This window comes from Pan troglodytes, chromosome 1 (genome assembly GCF_028858775.2).
Source record: "Pan troglodytes isolate AG18354 chromosome 1, NHGRI_mPanTro3-v2.0_pri, whole genome shotgun sequence".
In the NCBI taxonomy this organism is placed as follows: domain Eukaryota; kingdom Metazoa; phylum Chordata; class Mammalia; order Primates; family Hominidae; genus Pan; species Pan troglodytes.
The window spans coordinates 28,874,464-28,899,860 of NC_072398.2; the positions used below are offsets into that span (position 1 = coordinate 28,874,464).

Sequence of the window (25,397 nt, forward strand, 5' to 3'; positions counted from 1 at the left end):
CAAAAAGACAACTACTATATGATTCCTCTTACATGAGGAAGCTAAAGTAGTCATTTATAGAAACAAAAAATAGAATGGCGGTTACCAGAGGCTGAGGAAAGGGAGAACGGGAATTGTGTAATGATACAGAGTTTCAGATTTGCAAGATGAAGTTCTGGAGATCTTTTTTTTTCCACAACAATGTGAGTAAACACTACTGAACTGTCCACTTAGAAATGGTTAAGATGATAAATTTTATGTTTTTTTGTTTGTTTGTTTGTTTGTTTTTTCTTGAGACAGAGTCTTGCTCTGTCGCCCAGGCTGGAGTGTAGTGGTGCGATCTCGGCTTACTGCAAGCTCCACCTCCCGGGTTCACGCCATTCTCCTCCCTCAGCCTCTCGAGTAGCTAGGACTACAGGTGCCTGCCACCATGCCTGGCTAATTTTTTTTTTTTTTTGTATTTTTAGTAGAGATGGGGTTTCACCGTGTTAGCCAGGATGGTCTCCATCTCCTGACCTCGTGATCTGCCTGCCTTGGCCTCCCAAAGTGCTGGGATTACAGGTGTGAGCCACTGCGCCTGGCCTGTGTGTTTTTTTTTAACCAAAATACAAAATGTCAATCAATTAGATTAATAATAAATAGATTATTTGAAAACGCGACAAAGCTGCTTATGATGGAAAGTGACATAAGTTCCAATAGTTCCAGGCCCTACCTGACTGCTTTTACTGCTAAAAGGATGAATATCTTGGCTCACCTGTAACCCATTTACAGCATACTAAGAATCTCTGCTACGGGCAGAGGGCAGCCATTGATGGTTTTAAGTAAAAGTGTAGCAAAAATATTTTAAGATTTGAGTTTTAAACAGATATATTTGGTAGCTGTAAAGAGAATAGATTGGGCAGTTCAAAGCTAGAGGCAGGTGACCATTAGATAGATAGTTGTAGAAGTCCAAGTTAGAGCCCATAAAGGCAGAACTAAGGTAATAGCAATGGCAGTGGAGTTTGAGACTATTAGAATTTGAGCTGAGAAATAGGATAACCAGACAAATATTTTAGAGACATTTCTTTGTCAGCAAAGAGAAGAATGGATGGGAGTGATGGGTAAAGTGGAAGTGGAGTGACCAGTTAGGAGGCTATTGCAGTATTCCAAAAGAGGAGATTATCTTTTCCTTAGCATGGTTTTCCTAAGAGGTTATTTTATAGTATACACAGTGACAGTCCTGGAAGTATGACAAGTATTTTTGAATGAGTACTATGCTTAATACAATTTGGGACTATTGAGACCTTGAATGAAGAGTAAGTTGTTGAACCTTCCTCATAGAGAAGAATTCTTGAAACTCCTAGGTATCTGCTGTGACCATATCTTGCCTTTAAAAAAGAGACCAGAAATGGTCCCTTGAACATAGATTACTTTTCTTTGTACAATGTGAGTCTAAATCTCACATATAAGTTCCCCAGAAGAGAGAATCTCATCAGGTCAGGAGAGTAGACATTACTTACCACATTGCCCCCCCCTTTTTTTAAGGTATGTAAAATCAGACATAAAAACCACCACCTGGCTACTCATACTCTACCTTTCAGACATTAAAACCTCAGTACTGTGCTGTCTAACGTGGTAGCCACTAGCCACATATGGCTATTTACATTTAAGTTTAAATCAATAGTAATTAAATTTTTAAAAATTCAGTTCCTCAGTCACAGTGGCTACATTTGAAGTGTTCAAGCCATATGTTGCTAGTGGCTACCATATTGAGCAGCACAGATACAGAATACTTCCATGATTACAGAAAGTTCTATTGGAAGTATTGCCTTAGTAAGACTTTTTTCTTCTTCTTCTTCAACTTTTAAGTTCAGGGATGCATGTGCAGGATGTGCAAGTTTATTATATATGTAAATGTGTGCCATGGTGGTTTGCTGCACAGATCACCCCATCACCCAGGTATTAAGCCCAGCATCCATTAGCTATTCTTCCTGATGTTCTCCCTCCCCCGACCACCCCAACAGGCCCCTGTGTGTTTTGTTCTCCCCCATGTGTCCATGTGTTCTCATCATTCAGCTCCCACTTATAAGTCAGAACATGTGGTGTCTGTTTTTCTGTTCCTGCATTAGTTTGCTGAGGATAATGGCCTCCAACTCCATCCATGTCCCTGCAAAGGACGTAATCTTGTTTCTTTTTATGGCTGCGTAGTACTCCATGGTGTATATATACCACATTTTTCCTTATCCAGTCTATCATTGATGGGCATTTAGGTTGATTTTGTGTCTTTACTATTGTATTGTGAATAGTGCTGCAGTGAACATATGTGGGCATGTATCTTTATAAAAGAATTATTTATATTCCTTTGGGTATATACCCAGTAATGGGATTGCTGGGCCAAAAGGTATTTCTGCCTCTATGTCTTTGAGGAATCACCACACTGTCTTCCACAATGGTTGAACTAATTTACACTCCCACCAACAGTGTAAAAGCATTCCTTTTTCTCTGCAACCTTGTCAGAATCTGTTGTTTTTTTGACCTTTTAACAATAGTCATTCTGACTGGCATAAGATGGTATCTCATTGTGGTTTTGATTTGCATTTCTGTAATGATTAGTGATATTGAGCTTTTTTTCAATATGTTTTTTGGCTGCATGTATGTCTTCTTTTGAGAAGTGTCTGTTCATATCCTTTGCCCAGTTTATAATGTGGTTGCTTGTTTTTTCTTGTAAATTTGTTTAAGTTCCTTGTAGACTCTGGATATTAGACTTTTGTCAGATGGATAGATTGCAATAATTTTCTCCTGCAGATTATCAGTTCACTCTGACAATAGTTTCTTTTGCTGTGCAGAAGCTCTTTTGTTTAATTAGATCCCATTTGTCAATTTTTGCTTTTGTTGCAATTGCTTTTGGCGTTTTCATCATGAAATCTTTGCCCATGCCTATGTCCTGAATGGTATTGCTAGATTTTCTTCTAGGGTTTTTATAGTTTTGGGTTTTACCTTTAAGTCTTTAATCCATCTTGGGTTAAATTTTGTATATGTTGTAAGAAAGGGGTCCAGTTTCGATGATCTGCATATGGCTAGGCAGTAGTCCCATTTATTAAATTTATTAAATTTATTAAATAAGGAGTCCTTCCCCCATTACTTGTTTTTGTCAAATTTGTCGAAGATCACATGATTGTAGGTAAGGGCCTTATTTCTGAGTTCTCTGTTCTGTTCCATTGGTGTATGTGTCTGTTCTTCTACCAGTACCATGCTGTTTTGGTTACTATAGCTTGCAGTATAGTTTGAAATAAGGTAGTGTGATGCCTCCAGCTATGTTCTTTTTGCTTAGAATTGTCTTGGCTATTTGGGCTCTTATTTGGTTCCATATGAATTTTAAAATAATTTTTTTTTCTAATTCTGTGAAGAATGTCAGTGGTAGTTTAATGGGAATAGCATTGAATCCATAAATTACTTTGGGCAGTATGACCATTTTCACAATATTGATTCTTCCTATCCATGAGCATGGAATGTTTTTCCATTTATTTGTGTCCTCTCTGATTTTGAGCAATGGTTTGTAGTTCTCCTTGAAGAGGTCCTTCACTTCCCTTGTTAGCTGTGTTCCTAGGTATTTTATTCTTTTTGTAGCAGTCATGAATGGGAGTTCATTCATAATTTGGCTGCCTGTCTGTCGTAGTGTATAGGAATGCTTGTGATTTTTTGCACATTGATTTTGTATCCTGAGACTTTGCTGAAGTTGCTTATCAGCTTAAGAAGCCTTTGGGCTGAGATGATGGGGTTTTCTAGATATAGGATCATATCCTCTGCAAACAGAGACAATTTGACTCCTCTCTTCCTGTTTGAGAACCCTTTACTTCTTTCTCTTGCCTGATTGCCCTAGCCAGAACTTCCAATACTATGTTGAATAAGAGTGGTGAGAGAGGGCATCCTTGTGTTGTGCTGGTTTTCAAGGGAAATGCTTCCAGCTTTTGCCCATTCAGTATGATATTGGCTGTGGGTTTGTCATACAAGGCTCTTACTATTTTGAGGTATGTTCCTTCAATACCTAGTTTATTGAGAGTTTTTAACATGAAGGGATGTTGAATTTTATCAAAGGCCTTTTCTGCATATATTGAGGTATTCATGTGGTTTTTTGTCTTTAGTTCTGTTTATGTGATAAATCACATTTATTGATTTGAATATGTTGAACCAACCTTGCATTCTGGGGATGAAGCCACCTTGATTGTGGTAGATAAGCATTTTGAGGTGATGCTGGATGCAATTTGCTGATATTTTATTGAGGATTTTTACATTGATGTTCATCAGGAATATTGGCCTGAAGTTTTTTTCTTTTGTTGTATCTCTGCCGGGTTTTGGTATCAAGATGATGCTGGTCTCATAGAATGAGGGAGGAGTCCCTCCTTTTCAATTTTTTGGAATAGTTTCAGTAGAAATGGTACCAGCTCTTCTTTGTACCTCTGGAAGAATTCCACTGTGAATCCATCTTGTCCTGGGCTTTCTTTTTGGTTGGTAGGGTATTTATTACAATTTCAGAACTCATTATTGGTCTGTTCAGAGATTCAGTTTCTTCCTGGTTGAGTCTTGGGAGGATGTATGTGTCTAGGAATTTATCCATTTTTTCTAGATTTTCTACCTTATTTCTCTGTGTTTATAAACACAGAGGTGTTTATAGTATTCTCTGAGGGTTGTTTGTATTTCTGTGGGGTCAGTGGTGATATTCCCCTTATCATTTCATATTGTGTTTATTTGATTCTTCTTTCTTTTCTTCTTTATTAGTCTAGCTAGAGTTCTATCTATTTTATTAATTTTTTTAAAAAACCAGCTCGTGAATGCATTGATTTTTTTTGAAGGGCTTTTTGTGCCTCTATCTCCTTCAGTTCAGCTCTGATCTTGGTTATTTCTTGTCTTCTGCAAGCTTTGGGGTTTATTTACTCTTGGTTCTCTAGTTCTTTTTACTTGAGATGTTAGGTTGTTAAGTCGAGATCCTTCTAGCTTTTTGATGTGAGCATTTAGTGCTGTAAGTTTCCCTCTTAACACTGTTTTAGCTGCATCTCAGAGATTCTGGTACAGTGTCTCTTTGTTCTCATTAGATTCAAAGATCTTTTTGATTTCTGCTTTAATTTCATTGTTTACCCAAAAGTCATTCAGGAGCAGGTTGTTCAATTTCCTTCTGGTTGTGTGGTTTTGAGTGAATTTCTTTCTTTCTGTCTTTCTTTCTTTCTTTCTTTTGTTTTTTTTTGAGATGGAGTCTTGCTCTGTCACCCAGGCTGAAGTGCAGTGGCATGATCTTCACTCACTGCAACCTCCGCCTCCCAGGTTCAAGTGATTCTCCTGCCTCAGCCTCCCAAGTAGCTGGGACTACAGGCACGTGCCACCACGCCTGGCTAATTTTTTGTATTTTTAGTAGAGACATGGTTTCACCATATTAGCCAGGATGGTCTTGATCTCCTGACCTCGTGATCCGCCCACCTCAGCCTCCCAAAATGCTGGGATTACAGGCATGAGCCACCACGCCCAGCCTTTTGAGTGAATTTCTTAATCTTGAATTCTAATTTGATTGTTCTGTGGTCTGAGAGACTGTTATTTCAGTTCTTTTGCATTTGCTGAGGAGTGTTTTACTTCTGATTATGTGATCAATTTTAGAGTAAGTGTCATGTGGTGGTGAGAAGAATGCATATGCAGTTGAATTTGGGTGGAGATTTCTGTAGATATCTATCAGGTCCACTTGTTTTAGAGCTGAGTTCAGGTCCTGAATATTTTTGTTAGTTTTCTGTCTCCATGATCTAATGTTGTCAGTTGGTGTTAAAATCTCCCACTATTACTGTGTGGGAGTCTAAGTCTCTTTGTAGGTCTCTAAGCACTTGCTTTGTGAATCTCAGTGCTCCTGTATTGGGTGCATATATATTTAAGATAGTTAACTCTTCTTTTTGAATTGAACCCTTTACCATTATGTAATGCCCTTCTTTGTCTTTTTAAATCTTTGTTGGCATAAAGTCTGTTTTGTAAGTCTGTTTTGTCAGAAACTAGGATTGCAACCCCTGCTTTTATTCTGTTTTCCATTTGCTTGGTAAATTTTCCTCCATCCTTTTATTTTGAGCCTATGTGTCTTTGCATGTGAGGTGGGTCCTTGAAGGTTTTGGCTCTTTATCCAGCTTGACATTCTATGTCTTTTAATTGAGGCATTTAGCCCATTTACATTTAAGGTTAGTATTGTTATGTGTGAATTTGATCCTGTCATCATGATGCTCGCTGGTTATTTTGCAGACTTGTTTATATGGTTGCTTCATAGTGTTACTGGTCTGTGTACTTCACTGTGTTTTCGTAGTTGTTGGTAATGGTTTTTTATTTTCATATTTAGTGCTTCCGTCAGGAGCTCTTGCAAGGCAGGCCTGGTGGTGACAAATTTCTTCAGCATTTGCCTATTGGAAAAGGATCTTATTTCTCCTTCATCTATGAAGCTTAGCTTAGCCGGTATGAAATTCTGGCCTGGAAATTCTTTTCTTTAAGAATGTTGAACATTGGCCCCCAGTTGAGAGATTTGCTGTTAGTCTAATGGGTTTCCCTTTGTAGGTGACCTGGCCTTTCTCTCTGGCTGTCCTTAACATTTTTTCTTTCATTTTGACCTTGGAGAATCTGATGATTATGTGTCTTGGGGTTGATCTTCTTGAGGAGTATCTTCCTGAGGCTCTTTGCATTTCCTGAGTTTGAATGTTGTCCTGTCTTGCTAGATTGGGGAAGTTCTCCTGGATGATATCCTGAACTATGTTTTCCAACTTGGTTCTGTTCTCTCCATCTCTTTCAGGTACCCCAATCAGTCATAGATTTGGTCTCTTTATGTGATCTCATATTTTCCAGAGGTTTTGTTCATTCCTTTTCATTTTCTTTCCCTCTATTCTTGTCTGACTGTCTTATTTCAGAAAGATAGTCTTCAAGGTCTGAGATTATTTCCTCCACTTGGTCTATTCTGCTATTGATACTTGTGATTGTATTGTGATCTTCTCATGTTGTATTTTTCAGCTCCATCAGGTCAGTTATCTTCCTCTCTAAACTGGCTGTTCTGGCTATCAGCTCCTGTATTGTTTGATCATGATTCTTAGCTTCTTTGCATTGGGTTACAACATGCTTCTTTAGCTCACCAAAGTTTGTTGTTGTCCACCTTCTGAAGCCGACTTCTGTCAATTCAGCCATCTCCACCTCAGCCTGGTTCTGTGCCTTTGCTGGAGGGGTGTTGCAGTCATTTAGAGAAGAGGAACTCTGACTTTTTGAGTTTTCAGTGCTTTTGTATTGATTCTTTCTCATCTTTGGGGGCTATCTATCTTCAGTCTTTGAGGTTGCTGACCTCTGAATGAGGTTTTTGTGGGGTCTTTTTTGTTCGTGTTGTTGTTGTTGTTTTCTGGTTTTCTTTTAACAGTCTGGCCACTCCACCATAGGGTTGCTGCAGTTTACTGGGGATCTACTCCAGACCCCAGTTGCCTCAGTTTCTCCTGTACCTGGAGGTATCACCAGTGAAGGCCACAAAACAGCAAAGATGGCAGCCAGCTCCTTCCTCTGGAAGCTGCATTCTGGTGGAGTACTGACCTGTTGCTGGCCCGCATGTACCTGTAGGAGGTGGCTGGAGACCCCTGTTGGGAGGTCCCACCCAGTGAGGAGGAATGGGATCAGGGTCCCACCCCAAGAAGCAGTCTGGTCACAATCTGACAAGGCAGCTGTTCTGCATTGTTGGGGAACCTTCCTCGTAAACTGTCTATTCTCCACAGCCAGCAGGCCGGAGTGCCTGAGTCTACCGAACCACAAAGATGGTAGCCACCCCTCCGCCCCTGGGAACTTGGACCCATCTCAGGGAGATTCCAATCTGCCACCATTGGCTGGCTGGGATTCCAAGCCAGTGGGTCTTAACTTGTGAGGTGCCGTGGAAGTGGGGCCCACAAAACGATGCTGCTTGGCTCCCTGGAATCAGCCCCCTTCCTAGGGATATATACAGACAGATTTCCTGCCTTGCCAGCGATCCCAGCTGTAGTATGTAAAACTCATGGTTCTCTGTGTGTGCCTGAGTGGCTGCTCTGCCGAGACTCTACACAGCTCTGTGTATCAGACCCAAGGCCCTGGTGGTGTGGGCTCATGAGGAGATCTCCTGATCCATGGAAAGATCTATGCAAAGATCCATGGGAGAAGTGTGGTTTCCCAGGCGGGGTAGCACAATTCCTCACTGCTTCTCTTGGCTGGAGGTGACGGTTTCTTTGGCTCCATGCCCCTTCCAGGTGGGCCGTCGCCCCCTCCACTCCCTCGTACTTTTCTTCATTCTCTTTGGGTCAAGCTGTTTGTCCAGTCAGTCCCAGTGCAAGAACCTGGGTATCTCAGTTGAAGGTTCTGAATTCACTTGCCCCTTTTCATTCCTCTCCATAAGCGCCACAGACCACAGCTGCTTCTAATCATCCATTTCAGGTCTGAGACTTCTTTCAGACTTTCTGTGCTCAATCAACACACACATACACACAAGCTAATTGGGAATTTTATTTATTTGTAATTTTATATTGTGATCTCATTTTTATAAAATGCATATCTGCAACCTTTGGAGTTTAATTATATATTATATAATATCTATATCTTTCCAAGTCCTTTATAGTTTTCAGGTATATATAGCTCTAGCTTGTTTTTTTTCTTCATTTTCTCTCTTTTTTTTTTTTTTCTTTTTTTGAGAGAGGGTCTCAGCCTATCACCTAGGCTGTGCCATCATGGCTCACTGCTGCCTCCACCATCTGGGCTCAGTTGATCCTGCTGCAGCCTCAGCCTCCCCAAATAACTGGGACTACAGACATGTGCCACCATGTCCAGCTATTTTTACTATTTCTTTGTAGAGATGGGGATCTCACTATGTTGCCTAGGCTGGTCTCAAATTTGTGGGCTCAAGCAATCCCACCACCTCGGCTTTCCGTGCTGGGATTACAGGCATGAGCCACCGCACCCAGTCTATAGCATGTTCTTAATGGTTACATAATATTCCACTGAAGACTCCACTAGGCTCTATTTAATAATTGCCTGATCAATGAACATTTTTAAGGTTATTTCTGATATTTTTGCTGTAAGAACAGTGCTCCACTAAGCATCCTTATACATGTGGGTCACAATTGCCAAATTACTCTAAAAATTGGTTTTCGGGTTCAGTCCTATCTATGATAATCAGTGCCTATCTACACATACACTTATTATCATAATATGATCAGTGTCTTTGACTTTTGTTCTTCTAATAAATGAAAAATGGTATATCATGGCTTTAATTCATACCTCTTAAAATTGAGAAAAGTTGAGCATTTTCAATGTGTATCAGTCAAGTAGAGCTTGCTTTGTAAATTAACTGTTCACAATTTTTGCTGACTTTTTAATTGTATCTTTAAACTTTTTCTATTGTTTTACAAAAGTTTATCATATCCTGTGTTTATATTTTGCAAATATTTATATAATCATATCTCTTAACCTTTGCCTTTTTAGCTTCTGTTTCATATTCTCCTTTGAAAGATCTTTCCAATCTTAAGCTTGTAAAACATTCTACTAGATTTTAATCTAAATCTAAATATCTTAATCTAAATATCACATTTGTGTGCACGTGTGTGTGAAATCGAAGGTGGAACCCTATCCTTATTTTATTGCAAATGGATATGCAATTGTTTTAACACAATTTATTAACTAATTCATCAACTTCCTACTAATTCGAGATGCTATTTTTACCATGTTAACTAGTCAGAAATACTTGCCTCCTTTTATGGCTTTTCTTCTGTTTCACTGATTTATTTGTCAGTTTCTGTCCATTTTAATGCTTAGTAGAGACAGTTTCTGCCAAAGTACTTGTATTACTCCATTCTCATACTGCTGTAAGGAAATAACCTGAGACTGGTAATTTATTAAAAAAAAGAGGTTTAATTGACTCACACTTCAGCATGCCTGAGGAGGCCTCAGGAAACACAGTCGTGGAGGAAGGGGAAGCAAACACATTCTTCTTCACATAGTGGCAAGAAGGAGAATGAGTGAGAGCAAAGTTGGGGGAGAGCCCCTTATAAAACCATCAGTTCTTGTGAGAACTCACTATCATGAGAACAGCATGAAGGTAACCACCCCCATGATTCAATTACCTACCACCAGGTCCCTCCCACAACACATGGGGATTATCTGAAGTACAATTCAAGATGAGATTTGGGTGGGGACATGGCCAAACCATATCATTTTACCTGTCTCCTCCCAAATCTCATGTCCTCACATTTCAAAATACAATCATGTCCTTCCAACAGTCCCCCAGAGTCTTAACTTATTTTAGCATTAACTCAAATGTTCAAGTCCAAAGTATCATCTCAGACAAGGCAAGTCCCTTCCATCTATGAGCCTGTAGAATCAAAAGCAAGTTAGTTACTTCCTATATACAATGTGAGTACAGGCATGGGGTAAATACACCTTTTCCAAATGGGAGAAATTGACCAAAACAAAGGGGCTACAGGCCCCCTGTAAGTCCAAAATTCAATGGGGGCAGTCATTAAACCTTAAAGTTCCAAAATGATCTCTTTTGACTCCATGTCTCACATCCATGTCACACTGATGCAAGAGGTGAGCTCCCAGAGCCTTGAGCAGCTCCCCCCCTGTGGCTTTGCAGGGTACAGCCTTCCTCCAGGCCTCCTTCATGGCTGATGTTGAGTGTCTGTGGCTTTTCCAGGTGCATGGTGCAAGCTGTCGGTGGATGTACTATTCTGGGTTCAGGAGAACAATGGCCCTCTTCTCACAGCTCCACAGTGCCCTAGTGGGAGCTCTGTGTTGGGGCTTGCACCCCACATTTCCCTTCCACACTGCCCTAGCAGAGGTTCTCCATTAGGGTTCTGCCCCTGCAGCAAACTTCTGCTTGGACATCCAGGCATCTCCATACATCCTCAGAAATCTAGGCAGAGGTTCCTCAACCTCAGTTCTTGATTTCTATGCACCCACAGGCCCAACATCACATGTAAGCCACCAAGGCTTGGGGCTTGCACCCTCTGAAGCAATGGCCTAAGCTATATGTTGACCCCTTTTAGCCATGGCTGGGACACAGCGCATCAAGTCCCAAGACTTCACAAAGCAGCAAGGCCCTGGGCCCACAAAACCATTATTTCCTCTTAGGCCTCCGGGCCTGTGATGGGAGAGGCTGCCATGAAGATCTCTGACATGCGCTGGTGACATTTTCCCCATTGTCTTGGTGATTAACATTTGGATCCTCATTACTTATGCAAATTTATGCAGCCTGCTTGAATTTCTCCTCAGGAATGGGTTTTTCTTTTCTATTGTATTGTCGGGCTGCAAATTTTTCAAACTTTTATGCTCTGCTTCCCTTTTAAACACAAGTTCCCATTCCAAACTATCTTTCTCAAGTTTAAAATTCCACCAACCTCTAGGGCAGGGGCAAAATGCTGCCAGTCTTTTTGCTAAAGTATAACAAGAGTGACCTTTTCTCTAGTTCCCAAGAAGTTTGTCATCTCCTTCCGAGAACACCTCAGCTTGGACTTCATTGTCCTTATCACTGTCACCATTTTGGTAAAAGCCATTCAACAAGTCTTTAGGGAGTTCCAAATTTGCCCACCTCTTCCTGTCTTCTGAGCCCCCCAAGTCTCTAGAAAGTTCCAAACTTTCCGACATTTTCCTGTCTTCTTCTGAGCCCTCTAAACTGTTCTAACCTCTGCCTGTTAACCAGTTCCAAAGTTGCTTCCACATTTTCAGGTATCCTTATGGCAGCACCCCACTTCCAGTACCAATTTACTGTATTAGTTTGTTCTCATGCTGCCATCAGGACATACCTGAGACTGGATAATTTATAAAGGAAAGAAGTTTAACTGACTCAGTTGAGCATGGCTGGGGAGGCCTCAGGAAATTACAGTCATGGCAGAAGGGGAAGTAAACATGTCCTTCTTCACATGGTGGCAGGAAGGAGAATGAGTGAGAGCAAAGTGGGGGAAAGCCCTTTACAAAACCATCAGATCTCGTGAGAACTCACTATGATGAGAACCTCCCCCATGATTCAATTACCTCCCACTCGGTCTCTCCCATGGCACATGGGGATTATGGGAACTACGATTCAAGATGAGATTTGGGTGGGGACACAAGCCATATCACTACTCTTCTTTCAAAAAAAGTCTTAGGGTTATTCTTATACATTTTTCTTCCCATTGAACTTTAGAATTATCCAAAAAAAAAAAAAAACAAATTTATACTGGGATTTTAATGAGAATTGTTTTAAGTTTATATATTAATTTGGGAAGGATTGACATTTTCCCAAACTCTAGGTCTATTTCCCCAACCCCTACCCCTACCCCTAGCTTTACTGAAGTATAATCGACAAATAAAAATGGTACATATTTAAGGTGTGCAACATGATGATTTGATATACATTATGAAATGATTGTTACAATCACCTTACATAGTTAATTTTTTTTTCTTTTGGTTGGGAGAACACTTAAGATCTTCTCCCTTAGCTAATTTCAAGTACTCAGTACAGTATTATCAGCCATATTTACCATGCTGTACATTAGGTCCTCATAACTTCATCTTGTAACTGAAAACTTTTACCCTTTGACTGACATCTTATTTCTACTCTCTGCTTCTAGTAGTTTGACTTTTTTAGATTCCACTTATAAGTGAGATCATACAGTATTTGTCTAGATAGTTTTATTCATTTTTTTTGCATCTTTTAGCAAAGTTTTTTGCTTCTCATATAAATCTTACACTTCAATATATATCTGAGTGTCTAGTTACTTTATTAAATTTATGGTTGTGACCTGGATCTCATAACATTTTTATTTAAAATTTATTATTTTATTGGTTTTTGTTTACATTTAGTTCTCTTTATTAAGTCTAATTTTTCAAAGTTTCTAATTAATTTCTATTTTCATCTTTATTCATTTTTTTCATTTGTCTAAGATCTGTAGAAAAGTAATACTAAAAAAATTTCCAAGTGGTTCTTTTTAAAATTTTTTCATTTAGTTATCTTTTTATTGCTGATTGCTGTTTTGCTGTATTGTTATTGGAGAGTATAGTCTGTATGTTTTCTGCTTCTTAAAATTTCAACAGTTTGGGGGTACAGGTGATTTTTTTGTTACACAGATGAGTTCTTTAGTGGTGAATTCTGAGATTTTTAGTGCACCCATCACCTGAGCAGTGTACACTGTACCCAATATGTAGTCTTTTGTCCCTCACCTCCCTCCCAACCTCCCCTCGTCGAGTCCTCAGAGTTCATTATATCACTCTGTATGTCTTTTTGTCCTTAGCTTCCACTTACAAGGGAGGACACATGGTTTTTGCTTTTCCATTCCTGAGTTACTTCACTTAGAATAATGGCCTCCAGCTCCATCCAAGGTGCTGCAAAAGACATTATTTCATTCCTTAATATAGCTGAATGATATTCTGTGGTGTATATATACCACATTTTCTTTATACACTTGTTGGTTGATGGGCACTTAGGTTGGTTCCATATCTTTGTAGTTGTGAATTGTGCTGCTATAAACATGTGTGTGCATGTGTCTTTTTCATATAATGGCTTCTTTTCCTTTGGGAGATACCCAGTAGTGGGACTGCTGGATCACCTGGTAGATCTACTTTTAGTTCTTTGAGGACTCTTCATACAGTTTTCCATAGAGGTTGTACTAATTTACATTCCCACCAGCAGTGTAAGAGTGTCCCTTTTACAACACATCCATGCCAACATCTATTGTTTTTTGACTTTTTAATTATGGTCATTCTTGCAGTAGTAAGGTGGTATTTCTTTGTGGTTTTAATTTGCATTTCCCTCATTATTAGTGATGTTGAGCAATTTTTATGTATTTGTTGGCTGTTTGTATATCTTCTTTAGAGAAATATCTATTCATGTTCTTTGCCCACTTTTTAATGAGTTTTTTTTTTTTCTTGCTGATTTGTTTGAGTTCCTTGTAGATTCTGGATGCTAGTCCTTTGTCAGATGCATGGTTTTTGAATATTTTCTCCCACTCTGTGGGTTTTCTGTTTACTCTGATGATTATTTCTTTTGCTGTACAGAAGTTTTTTAATTTAAATAGGTCCCATTTATTTATTTTTGTTTTTGCTGCACTTGCTTTTGGGGTCTTAGGAATACTTTGCCTAAGCCAATATCCAGAAGAGTTTTTCCAATGTTATCTTCCAGGATTTTTATGGTTTCAGGTTTTAGATTTAAGTCTTTCATCTATCTTGAGTTGATTTTTTATGAGAGATGGGGATCCATTGTCATTCTGCTTTGCCAAAGATCAGTTGGCAGTAAATATTTGGCTTTACTTCTGGGTTCTCTATTCTGTTCCAGTGGTCTAAGTGCCTATTTTTACATCAGTACCATGTTGTTTGGGTAACTATAGCCCTGTAGTATAATTTGAAGTCCTGTAATGCGATACCTCCAGATTTGTTCTTTTTGCTTAGTCTTGCTTTGGCTATGCGGGCTCTTTTTTTGTTCCATATGAATTTTAGGATTTTTTTTCTAGTTCTGTGAAAAAATGATGATGGTATTTTGATGGAAATTGCACTGAATGTGTAGATTGCTTTGGGCAGTATGATCATTTTCACAATATCGATTCTTCCCGTCCATGAGCATGGGATGTGTTTCCATTTGTTTGTGTCATCTGTGATTTCTTTCAGCAGCATTTTGTAGTTTTCCTTGTAGAGATCTTCTGCCTTCTTGGTTAAGTATATTCCTAGGTGTTTTATTTTTTTGCAGCTGTTGTAAAAGTGATTGAGTTGCTGATTTGGTTCTCAGCTTGGTCATTGTTGGTGTATAGCAGTGCTACTGATTTGTGTACATTGATTTGGTAACTGTAGACTTTACTGAATTCACTTATCAGATCCAGGGGCCTTTTGGATGCATCTTTAGGATTTTTTGTACGATCATATCATCAGTGAACAGCAACACTTTTACGTCCTCTTTTCCAATTTGGATGGCCTTTATTTCTTTCTCTTGTCTGATTAGTCTGGTGAGGACTTCCAGTACTGTGTTGAATAGAAGTGGTAAAAGTTGCTTTGTTCTAGTTCTCAGGGGAAATGCTTTCAACTTTTCCCATTCAATATGATGTTGGCTGTGGGTTTGTCATATATGGCTTTTATTACTTTAAGGTAGTCCCTTCTGTGCCTGTGTTTTCTGCTTTTGGGATGTTGTATCAAAGTTTGCTTTCTGGGTAGTAACCTAATTAATATTTGTAAATAGACTTTGGGCATAAGAAAAAACTATTTTCTGTAGGGGGCAAAGGTATTTTCTGTATAGCTCTATAGCTTTGGTCTCCATAGCAGCACCTCATTGTATTGCTGTTTAACGTGTTATGCTAATAGAGACTGTGAGTGGGCTTAAAACGACCAGTGACAGCATCATACCAGATTCAAAAGACTATCTCAAATAACTGAGATGGCGCTGAAGATGATGTACTCTGGAAAACAGTTGACTGAAAAAGTAGATAGAAGATGGCATCTGAGCTAGCCTGCGTGGGTCCGAATCCCAATTCTGCCACTTGTCAGTTGTGTGACCTTGAGCGAGTTATGTAATCTCCATTTGCTTCAGAAATTTCATCTTTGAAATGGAAGTAACAGTAGTACATACCTCAGAGGGAAAGCTGTTGTGCTTAGAGCAATGCTTTGCGTGTAGTAAATACATGTGTTTATTATTATGTTTTTTTTGCTTTTTTTTTTTTTTTTTTGAGACGGAGTCTTGCTCTGTCGCCCAGGCTGGAGTGCAGTGGCATGATCTCGGCTTACTGCAAGCTCTGCCTCCCAGGTTCACACCATTCTCCTGCCTCAGCCTCCCTGCCTCAGCCTCAGCTGGGACTACAGGCGCCTGCCACCACACCCGGCTAATTTTTTGTATTTTTAGTAGAGATGGGATTTCACCATGTTAGCCAGGATGGTCTCGATCTCCTGACCTTGTGATCCGCCCCCCTTGGCCTCCCAAAGTGCTGGGATTACAGGCGTGAGCCATCGCGCCCAGCCTGTTATATCTTTTTTTAAAAAAAATAAAGGCTGATGTTGAAGGTGCATGTGGAAGGGTTTTGTTTCCTGAAAAATGAAAATGAATAAAAGCAAGAGTTCTAAGTCAGTGTATTTTCTGTCATTGGGATTTTGAACATTTTTATCTCTAAATTAATGTTATATTATGTGTAACAATTAAATGTCACATGTAGGCATTTGATTATGTCATCTAAGTGCCTGCATTTACAATGTATAGTATTCAGATTGCCCAAAAAACTTTGTATTTTTGGATCTTCTGTTTGGAAAAATAGATGATTACCTTATATTTGAAGTCACTTTTTCTCTACTCATTTAAAAAATAATGGTTCGTAAAGTTGTTTAGCAAGGTTGGAAACAGTTTGTAAAGTCAAAAAATCAGTATACAGTTTCATGTTACAAGGAAGTGCTTATAACTGCAAAAAAGTTAAAAACAATACCTGATACTAGAAGGTTGATTAAGTTATGCTACATTGACACAGTGGTATAATACGGAGCTGTGAAAGAATAATGGCTTGTATCTGTATTAATTGCATGGAATACCTTCATTTCGGCGTATGTGGCTAACTTTTTTCCCTAGTTTCCAGTTTTTTTTTTTTGGTAATATCAGCCCTGTGTTGCATTTGTCTGTTGATGTCTCTATATTGTGCACTAAATTATACACCACTTTAGGCCAGGGAATGAGTAATATATTTCCTACATCCCCAGCATTGGTACACAGATGATTTGTAGTAGGAACTTAATAATGAACAAATGTCTATTGTGTGTTGGATTGTGTCTGAGTTGGATGTTTGTCCTTGTTTTAAGAATGCTAACTATGAAATAAAGCAATGATAAATATGCTATCTACATTTTTTTCTTTACTATGGAACCAAAATATTCCATGTTATCATGTGATATTGTTAAAATTATTATCAGACTTTCTCTGTGTGTACTTTGAAGAAAAACAGTAATAGCAAAATTAGGCTGGTTTAGGAAGGATTTAATTTAAATATAAGGAGATTTCTCAGGGACAGTACTCAAATAGTAGAGTAGGTTAAGGAAGGAAAATATAGAATTGGTTTCTCTAGAACATGCAGAAATTACCTTTAGTTAGCAATTTTTGCATACCTTTACCTACATTTCATAATGTTGCAACCTTCTTCACCTTTTTAGACATGCTTAACTTTTTCTGTTGCTTTGGATATAAAAAATAAATAATATATAAATATGAAGTTGTTAAAAAACAAAATTATAATAGACATGTACATTTTTAATGTATGTAATATAACCGTTTGGTAAGTGACTAAGTGACTAATATGAAATTTATTTTCAAATTAGTATTTCTTGCTAATATGAAATTTCATGCTAATATGAAATTGATTTTCCTATTTTCCATTTCCCTAGAAATGGAAAAAATTAATAATTCTGATGTATAGGAATATAAGAGGCAGCTTCTCTATTCTTTAGACTTTTCTTTTGTCTTTTAGCTTTGTACTGCTGGGTGATGCTTTTCTTGCCTTGGCCAAGTAGAGCCAAGTAAAATTTGCTGAATCCCCTAAATTATTTACAAGTCATAGGTTGTAGAGGTTCTTACTTTTTATAGAAGCAAGTACATTATCTCTGTTTTTTTCTCATCTCAGAAGAATGGAAATGAATTTACTTCTGTACTAAGATCTTTTATTAGACCACAGAAACGAAATTAAATTTTCCTTTTCCTAACATTTAATGTTTTCAGTTTCTCATTTAGTATTTGAACTTGACATACTCATATTGGAAAAAGCAAATACTGTCAAATCAATTGCCCACTTCTAGAATTCAATTTCCTTTCTAGCTTCAGGTTCTTGTTAAATGAAAAAAACATACACTCAGTTTATGAGGACAGACTGTTCAGAAGCTAATTAGGATAATGTATTTTGGGAATTAAATAGAGCTGTGGAAAGCAGAAGTTGAATTTCTTATTTAAGCTTCTGTTGTTAGAATAATTAATTGATTGGAAATACCCCTAAACAAGACATCTATAATTTTTTTGATGATTGATTAAAATATGTTTTCTGTATGGTTTGAAGGTTTCATTTATCAAATGAGAGACATAACAGGTTTTTCATGCTAGTATAATCTAATCTCTTCAAGGAAAAAATTCTCTTCAGAAGGGAATTGTGGTTACATTTTACATTTTGAAGTCATTGGTTTTATTTATTCAGTCAAAACATTTAACTTGGTGAGGGTAAGAACAGGAGTTTATGGTTATGTTACCGATTATTCTAGATATTAATAGTTCAAATAGTCCTGTTCAATGATAGGTATAAAAAAAAAAGTTAAAGATTGAAAAGTCAGGTTACTAATCAATGAGGATGCAGTTGCTTTTTTGTTACTATTATTTGTAACTTTATCTCGCTCCTCTTTATTTCTCTTCATATCATGTAAGTTGGTTGGAGATCAGCTTATTAATCTTATTTAGAGAGAAGGTATGATTCAAGATGTGGTATAAACCAGAGTGAAAGAAAATTTCAGCAACTGAGGTGGACAAACAAAATATTTTAAGACGACAAATTTCTTGAAAGACCCAAATGAAATCTTTAATGCAATCTTTGATTTTCTGTGAATTTTAAGGAAAAAAATGGATAAGAATGTAAACAGAATAAATTTTAAAGGAAGTTCACCCCTTAAGAAGGGATTGAGGAAAAAAAAGATTAAAGATTTAAAACAAAGTAGAAATATCTTATATTCCCAGAAATGCTATTTTATCAAATTTTACAACAAATGAGCTGAGAAAGCTCAGTTACAAACATGAATCTGAAATATTTTCCTTATTGCTGGAATGCTGTCCTGATGTAATACAGTTGTAACATGGCCACTTTAGGAACAACATCTCCTAAATGTCTCCTATGGATGTGAATCGTAGCATGAAAGTAACAAGACCTGAGAAGCATTCTCATCATCTATTTTTAGATTTCTCCAGTAAGCAATATTTGCTATTCTTGAACTGTTTTTAGTGTAACCTGTTTTAGTCACTGTTGGCAAAAAGAATATTTGCATAATAGACTACAGACACAAGAATGATGTGGTGTTCTTTTTTTTTTTTTTTTTTAAATCTTCAAAATGGCATGGTGTTTATTTGGGAACTCAATGGCTTTTATAATTATTTCTTCTAGCCCTACCATGAAATCAGGTTGTTGAAAGTCCCATGTAATTGAGCAAGTTGGTTTTCCATTATTGATGTAGGATGTTTTGTTAGTAGTGATACAAATTTTGTTCTGAAATGTTGAAAAATACATTGTGTGTGCACGTGTGTGTGTGAAATAAAAAAATCCTTTAATGCATATCAAGCCATCTACTCTGAACTAGGTTTTTAGAAGATCTTCAGGTTTAATCAAATTCTGCCTCTTAAACTTGAATTCAAACAAAATACTATACTATTCCTATTATTTCATAATCAAAACTAAAGCTAAGAAATTGTGCTTTTTAATTATTTTTTCTCACTAATTAAAATGGGATGGAATAGAAAAAAATTATTAATATTGTAATGTTACATACAAAAGTTATTTGAAGGCCGGGTGCAGTGGCTCATGTCTGTAATCCCAGCACTTTGGGAGGCAGAGATGGGCAGTTCGCTTGAGCTTACAAGTTCAAGACCAACCTGGTCAACATGGTGAAACCCCGACTCTGCAAAAAATACAAAAATTTGCCGGACATGGTGGCATATGCCTGTAGTCCCAGCTACTTGGGAGGCTGAGGTAAGAGAACTGCTTGCGCCTGGGAGATAGAGCCTGCAGTGGGCCGGGATCACATCATTGCAGTCCACCCTGGGCAATAGAGCTAGACCTTGTCCCTCCCCTGAGCCCCACAAAAAAAAAGTTGTTTGAAAAAGATGGTTTGGATCCTGAATATAAAGTCTGTATATGTAAAGTTTATAAAACATAATCTTTTGTATTTGTTGTATTTCTTTTGAAATGCAAAAGGTTTAGAAACAACCACTGATTTGTTCATTATATTATAAAATATTAATTTAAATACAGCTGCTTTTATGGGGGTATATGCGGAAGGATTTGAGTAAGAATGTCATTTTCAATTACTATTCATTTAGCAAATATTTATTAAGTACTTATGATACTTTTATGTATGTGTATGTGTGTGCACATACACAGGATACACGTTCTCTGCCCTGTAAGAGCCTAATAGTTGTGAGGATAGGGTGTACATTTATGTTAGATAAGTACATGTTAACTAACAATGCAGCAAATGACCCAAAACAGTATATAATTAAGTTCTGAATAAGAAACACAGTCAAATGCTGTAGTTTCACAAGAGGGAAAGATCATTGGTGGATGCAAGAAAACTTCATAAAGGATTAACCTTAGTTTGGAGAAGTTGGATTTGGAGAGGTAGAGTCACATGGGAGGCATTTAGTTGATGGGTGTAGGATAGGCAAAGGCAGAGAGTAAGAGAGAATGTTGTATTTGGAGAGTGGTAATTATAACAGCTATTAAGGGTGTCTATGTGCCAGGCACTGTAAAAGTGCTTTGCATATTTTAACTATAACAACTCTGTGAGATAGGTGCAGTTTTTAACTCCATTTTTGCTGAAGAGGAAGCCGAGGCAGTAAGAAATTAAATAAATTGCCCAAGATCATATAACTCTTTAGAAGGTAAAACTGGGCAACCAATCCAGTGCAACCTGACAACTCAATTAAACCTGAGATTTAGTTGATGTTCTAGACTTGAGCTGTCTTACACTGTAGCCACTAGCCACATGTAGTTTTGAGCACTTGGAATGTGACTAGGAAAAACTGAGATGTGCTCTACATGTAAAACACACATCACCAGCCTGGGCAAAATGGCAAGGCTTCATCTCTACCAAAAAAAAGAGAAAAAAAATTAGCCAGGCTTGGTGATGCACACCTGTAGTCCCAGCTACTTGGGAGGCCAAGGTGGGAGGATCACTTGAGCCTAGGAGATCGAGGCTGCAGTGAGCTGTAATTGCACCACTGCACTCCAGTCTGGGTGACAGAGAGACCCCTTTTCAAAACTAAACTAAACTAAAAAAACACTCATCAGATTTTGAAGAGTGTATATGAAAAATGAATGTAAAATATCTCACCAATAATTTTGCATTGATTATGCATTGAAATAATATTCTGGTTGTATTCTGATCAACTATATTATTAAGGTTAATTTCACCTGTTTTTTTTTTTTTTACTTTTTAATATGGCTATTAGTTAATTTAAAATTACATAGGTAGCTCATGATATATTTCTATTAGACAGTGCTCTTCAAGATTGCATACCAGTGAATGAACAGTCCAACTGGAGTGAAAGAATAGAAGAGTGATGACAGGCAAAGGAAAACAATATTTAGGATTAAATTAGACCAGCACTTAGGTTTATCCTTTAGGTGATCCATGCATGCACCATCTGCCTCAAATTTTTAAGGTGGGAAAAGTTGTTAAATAGAGATTCCTGTATCCATTGCAGACCTCCTGAAACAGAATCTCTGAGAGTAGGGCCATCTCTAAAACTTCAGTCATCCCTAACTCATTATTTTAATTTCTTCATTGTAAAGGTTTTAAGGCCTACCCATCAAGGGGGTCTGCAGGAGAAACTATAACGCTGGTTTTATGAAGACAATTAATGTGAAGGCTGTTTTCTTAATTTTCTGACCAATTTTGTTGGATTGGACTACAGTAAAACGAAAGACATAGGCAGTTGATAACAGTGTCATTTAAAGAATTGCTTTTTGGAGATTGGGTGGTTGCTACTTATTTAATAAATAGGGAAAGTAACAATTTAAATTGCCGTATAATTTGTAGTCTAGCCTTTCACGGAAATGAGAGCCACATAGCTCTGGCTATGGGATTTGGTGATTGGTGGAATATTTGGAATCTTTACACTGGATCTAGACTGTCCTAAAGAAGTTGGCTGTCCTGGTGTCCTTAATTCCATGATACCTTTTGTTAAACTGATTTGCCTTTTTAAGTTATACCAGAGCTTAGAGCTTTCAAATTACCCTGTCTTAAAAAAGATATTGATCTATTTATTCTTCTAAGAAACAATCATGGTGAGCCATTTTTAGCTTTTTTTGGAAGTAATTGATAATAAATTAGGCAAATCAGTCTTATTTCACAAACGTAGAGTTTGTGAACCTCAAGGCCTTATAGTAATATTCCATATTAACCTAAAACAGTGCATAGTTCTCAAAGTTATGTTGAACATTGCTTTGGCTACCTGCATTCTTGACCAATGATCAATTAAAAAATACTAATGATATTGATTAAAGAATACCATCCTTCTTAGAAAGGTTACCAGAAGGAAGTACCGTGCCTGAACAGAATTCTTTACATGAATGGCAATTTTATTAGACATTCATCAGCTATTTTCTCAATATATACCTTTTTTTTTTTCTAAAGAATGTGCTTGACCTGCTTGCCTAACCCGAAGGCGTAAGAAATAACTTTGGTAAAGTGCTGGGATTCTAACACTTTTTAATAGCTGAAAATTGCTGTCCACTACCTCCTTGCAAATATTCTCAAATGATTTTCAATAGGACATAGGAGGCCACAAAAATTAAATCACTGGCACTGAGTAGAAATAGCCACAAGGGGCCGAGCGCAGTGGCTCATGCCTATAATCCCAGCACTTTGGGAGGCCGAGGTGGGCGGATCACGAGTTCAGGAGTTTGAGACCATGCTGGCCAACATGGTGAAACCCCCGTCTCTACTACAAATACAAAAATTAGCTGGGTGTGGTGGCACATATCTGTAATCCCAGCTATTCGGGAAGCTGAGGCAGGAGACTCGCTTGAACCAGGGAGTTGGAGGTTGCAGTGAACCGAGATGGCACCACTGCACTCCAGCCTGGTGACAGAGCAAGACTCCATGTCAAAATAAATAAATAAAATAAAAAGAAATAGCCACAAGGGTATTGCCCCACTGGCAAAACGTTTCCCATTTTTAAGGTGACTATAATTTGGAATGCATTCTCTCATAGGATTATAAATAGGCTCAGTCTTCTAGAGCAACCTACAAAAAATATCTTAAACTTACCTGAATAATAGTGCTGTTTCACCTTCCTTTATCTTGACTTGGTTGGGAAAAATGTATTCCTATGATAATAGAAGATGCCCAATTAAATTCTCTTTCCTTTTTGTTGAAAGAAGCTTTCCAGTCAGGGGCATTGAGAATGGGTAAACCTTCATAAACCTAAATATCTTGTATAAAGTATTTCTCAAGGTCTTTCTTTTCTTGGAGGTTCTGAATTGTGGCATAGAGAGATACTGGATCTCTGCAGGGGTAGGAAATCCAAATTACTGCTGTCTTCTATTTGCTTATATGAGTCATTTGTGAATTGAGTCAGGTACTTTTTATACCAATATGGAGGAGAAATAACACACTTTTTATAGTTTATTTTGTACACATTCAACTGAGGTTATGTACAGAAACTAAGCTCTTTGAAGGCTTATTTGCTTTTATATTTCCAGCACTTAGCACAGTTCCCAAAACATAAAAGATGTGTTTGTTGAATGCATGAATGATTACAGCCTTCCTGAAGAGTCTAAATTCTGCATGGTCTTTTCGAGATTGTGGTAATTTGATATATACATTATTTTTATAGCAATTTAAAAATTGAATCATGAACTTTATAGTAATAAGCTCTTTTAGATTCTTTGCTTTCTAATGTAAGAGATAATACATATTCTGAAACTTTAAATGGGATAGCCTTGTTGCCTGCCTTAAACCCACAATAAGACAATTGTTTCTGGTGCAATGGAAAAATTAGCAAAATAAAGAGATTGCTTAATTGAATTAAATTGCCAAAAAACAAACTAATTTTCCAAGTTAAAAATATCTCTAAATTGCAATATCAAGGGAATGTTTCTATTTTTAAATAAGAACCTTCTTACTTTTGGCCTTAACTGTAAACTCCACTTTTCCCTAATCTTACCCTTCATGAGGCATAGTAGGAGTACATATAGTCTAATACTTAGGAGCATGGGTTTTGGAACTCAGACCTGAACTCAAGCTGTACTCTGCCACTTACTCCTGTGTGATTTTGGTCGAACTACTTAAACTCTCCAAGAAACCTGTTTTCTCATTGTAAAATAGGGACAATAAAGGATCCTGTGATGTTTAAATGAACTAATAATGTCTATAAAGCATTTAGGCATACAGAAATGTTTAATACATGTTAGTTGTCATATACATTGCATCTTTCTGCCTCTTTCATTCATGTTGACTTTTTCCCCTAGCCTTTCTAGCTACTTTTTAAGGACTGAGTTTAAGTTAACTATTCATTATATTTTTTTCCCATCTCTTACTTTCTCATCCAAGTTCCCATTAGTAGTCCATTACTGCACTCACCATATATTATGGTTCCGTGTTTGTCTGCCTTCTACAATAGATCATGAATTCTTCAAGGGCAAGGAGTATGTTTGTACTTTTCTCAGCTCCTACTACAGGATTTGCCACATGGTGTTTAATAGAGTATTTGTTAAATTGCTAATTGACTTGTATATGGAACTCTTCTATAAATTGTGCAATGTTAATCAGATGATAGTGCTATTTTAGGACTTAATATATACCTATTAGGAAGTAATTATTTGGCATTTAAGTACAGAAGATTAGACTGTTACTACAAAGCTAATTGAACAATGACTCCAAGTACTAGACTATAACAAATTCTTTAATCATCTGTATGTAATTGATTTCAGCAACCTTTAAAACCTTGTATATAAGTGAATCTATATGCTTCCTGCTGTAAGCCATCAGGATCAGTCCCATCTTTTAAATTGATTTCCCCCCAGAATTTTAAAGCTGATTGCTTAAATATAATATTTTATTTAGCTAAACCTTGACCAGCATTGAGAACTTGGTATGTGTCAGGCACTGAGGACTTTAGTATGCTATCTGGTGTAAGTCCTTACAACAACCCTACCAGATAGAGGTAGTCATGTTTTCCATGCCTTTATGATTAAAAACTAAAGTTTAGATGGGTAATTTGCACTAGGTCACAGAGACAGTAAGTGCTAGATCAGGATTTGAACAAGCATTCAATACTTTATACGTATTACCTCAAGGCCGGGCGTGGCGATCCACGCCTGTAATCCCAACACTTTGGGAGGCCAAGGTGGGTGGATCACTTGAGGTCAGGAGTTCAAGACCAGCCTGGCCAATATGGTGAAACCCTGTCTCTAATAAAAATACAAAAATCAGCCGGGCGTGGTGGCAGGTGCCTGTAGTCCCAGCTACTCCAGAGACTGAGGCAGGAGAATGGCTTGAAGGCGGGAGGCAGAGGTTGCAGTGAGCCAAGATTGCGCTATTGTACTCTAGCCTGGACAGCAGAGTGAGACTCCATCTCGAAAAAAAACAAAAAACAAAAAAAACACATACACTTTATATGTATTGCCTCAAATTAAATTTTTAAAGATGATAAAGTTCAAATAAAACTTAGGCAGCGTGATTCTGGGGCCTAAAGT

At 37.6% G+C, this 25,397-nt stretch overlaps 1 protein-coding gene across 5 annotated transcripts in view; it reads left to right on the forward strand.

Moving 5' to 3' along the window:
• The window catches only part of RAB3GAP2 (RAB3 GTPase activating non-catalytic protein subunit 2), a 125,446-nt gene that overhangs the window by 9,922 nt on the left and 90,127 nt on the right, over positions 1–25,397 (forward strand). The gene's annotated exons all lie outside the window — the stretch shown is intronic.